Below are 2,632 nucleotides of genomic sequence, written 5' to 3'. Positions count from 1 at the left end.
TTTCTCAAAAATATAAATGTATATACATGTATTTCACATTGAATTATTTTAGATGAGTTATTTGATAAAACTAGCGTTTTAACAAAATTATACTTTTTTATTAAGTAATCATAGTTATTTGAATGACTATTTTAGTATATTTTTATTGCATCATCAAACTTTTATCAATCTTTTTTTTTTATGAAGCTGCCTTTCTGGACTAAAACCAAATGTGCTGAATTGCTTTATGTTTATTTGGACATATTTTTAACTCATTAAGGTTCAGAAAAAGTTAAAGTTGCTCCCTTAAAAGACCCTTACAAGTATAAATAAAGTCACATTATTCTAAACTTCATAAATAGTCAGTTATTTTAATCATCACTCAATTATATGTTTGGTGTGTTCCATATGCAAAGGTGAACAATGGTCCTTCATCATCATGCTTCATCATAGTTGGTGATCTTAGTTGGACATTATGTCATAAACACTTGCCTTCAGATTAATTATGACATAATCCACAACTCCAGAGTTTATTACTGCTTGGAGCATTTTGTGCAGACACATTTTTTCTAAAGAAAGGGTGTGCCTAAAAGTTCTGGACATCAGTCCTTATTAGACTGTGGTAAAAGTGTTACTGGTAATATCTTATGGCTCCTTTTAGTGGTACTAAAGTCCTTTAGTACTTTAAATAAGTACTTACCCTACTTATTTAAAGGGTAAATGCTTTTCTTGCCATTCTAGGCGTTCAAGCTCTGTAGTCACATAAAAGAAGACGGACAGTACAGTGAATGGCAAGTGAATTAATAAAATTTAAAAATGACAAAAGTTCAAATGGACATCTTACTTAATCCATCTCTGTCTTAAACAGGTGGTAGCCATGTTGGATTCTGAATCCTAGGCTGATGGAGAAAATATCCACCTTTGCAACTGGGGATTCCTAACGAGTTCAACTATAGTTGTTAATCAACTAAGCAGAAGAAGAAACTTTATGTTTTGACTGTTTACACAAAGCAGGAACAAATCAAGTCGTACTGCTTTTAAAATGTCTCTCATTGTAGTGACTCTTAAAACTGCCACTGCTGATGCACACATCTTTGAATCTCGATAAAACTGTTTATCCTAAACATTCACCGTATTTTCCAATGAAGAAGCACGACATCAACAGATTCCGTATCCTAAAGAGTCAACGGGGTTCATTTAAACCTTCAGGTGATTTTAATAAACATGTTGAATTCAGGAGAAAACCAAACACACTAAATGACGTTTATGATTTCAAACAGTGCATTTGTCACCACCTCAGCAACTCACGGAGAAGTTTTGCAGACTGGGCGTTTAAGTTGACACACGTGGGTTCAGACAGCGCCTCCGACGTCAGCCGATCATCCTAAAACCTTCTGTGCGGAACCGCAAAAAGAAAGGTAACTCCGCGGGGGGGCGACGGTGGGGAAGCTGTCGAAACTGTAGAAAGTCAAAGAGCTTTGGTTTTGCAAAAAAAAAAAAAAAAAAAACGAAGACAGGTCCGAATGAACCACCTGCTGTGAGCTGTCACTTCTGAGAAAACAGCAACTGAAGGAGGAGAGGCGGTACAGGTGAGAGACGGTGACTGAGCAGGTAACTCAACCCAAAGGGGGCGGGGCTAACCTCAGACCTCGCTTTGCTGGTTGTTTAGAGGTTAATTTGTCTCAAACTTTACTACAGTCACTTTAAAGAAGTTTTTCCTCTTTGATAATCAAAAACGGTGCACTTTATTTCCTGCATGCTGTTATGTATATCAACTTGTGTTGAACTGAGGGCGGTTCCAACCCTTCTTGTCTCACGATTTGATTGGAAGAATTTCTGTTGACATAATAGGGAGTTCCCCTATTTATAGAAAAACGATAGTTTTTTTTTCTTTCTTTCTTTCACTTTAACTGGAAAACAAATATAGCATATAGTGTAAAATAAGTATGTGTAATTAAATTAATTCAATTATGCAGTTTCATCTGCAGACAACCTTTATTTCAAACAAGGTTATTACACTAAATAAAATCAAGCATACAATAAAACTATGTATTGCAAGCTTAATAAATGAGATAATTTAATTTTTTAAAAAGCAGAATAGAAATTGAATTCTATTTCATTTCAAAAGGAGTTAGAGGAAGGAAATGCTTATTAAATCTTATCACTGTTTAGCTCATCCTACATCTATATCATCCATATGTCTATGAAGGTAAATACCTATACACTCAGAAAAATTTGACCAATGGTTACTTAAAAAAATTGTGGCAACAAAGTGACACGTAATATAATTGAATAGAATTTAAGTTCTACAATTTTGATTAAAAAGTATTGAATATGTTAACTTAACTTAACTTAAAAAAAATGAAGTACATCTTAATAAAAGSAACAGCTGAAATGTGTTTGATTTATTAATATCAATGCAAATGATCATTTATATTGCCCAAAAATATTTAGTAAATCCAAGTCAATTTTACAAGAAAAACTAATTTTTATTTACTAAGTATCTGAGCAAAAATGATGTAGATTTATTAAATATCTGGGAGAAATTTAATCATATTTACTAATAATCTAGGTGAAATTAACTTATATTTATTAATTAAATGGGTGAAATTGATTTACATTTACTAAACATCAACATAAAAATTATTTGGAT

At 32.6% G+C, this 2,632-nt stretch overlaps 1 protein-coding gene across 2 annotated transcripts in view; it reads right to left on the bottom strand.

The window, feature by feature from the left end:
* The window catches only part of eps8l2 (EPS8 signaling adaptor L2), a 30,141-nt gene extending 28,639 nt beyond the window's left edge, over positions 1–1,502 (bottom strand). Inside the window, exon 1 of one of the 2 annotated variants that reach the window (XM_008412129.2) lies at positions 1,275–1,502. The gene's annotated coding sequence lies outside the window, so the exon portion shown is untranslated. The remainder of the gene's footprint in view (positions 1–1,274) is intronic. The other variant, XM_008412128.2, reaches the window with a different exon arrangement.
* Positions 1,503–2,632: the final 1,130 nt, after the last annotated feature.

The sequence above is a fragment of the Poecilia reticulata genome, linkage group LG6, assembly GCF_000633615.1.
Source record: "Poecilia reticulata strain Guanapo linkage group LG6, Guppy_female_1.0+MT, whole genome shotgun sequence".
NCBI classification, from domain to species: Eukaryota; Metazoa; Chordata; class Actinopteri; order Cyprinodontiformes; family Poeciliidae; genus Poecilia; species Poecilia reticulata.
The sequence above is the reverse complement of the archived record's forward strand: the minus strand, read 5'-3'. Positions and strand labels throughout refer to the sequence as shown.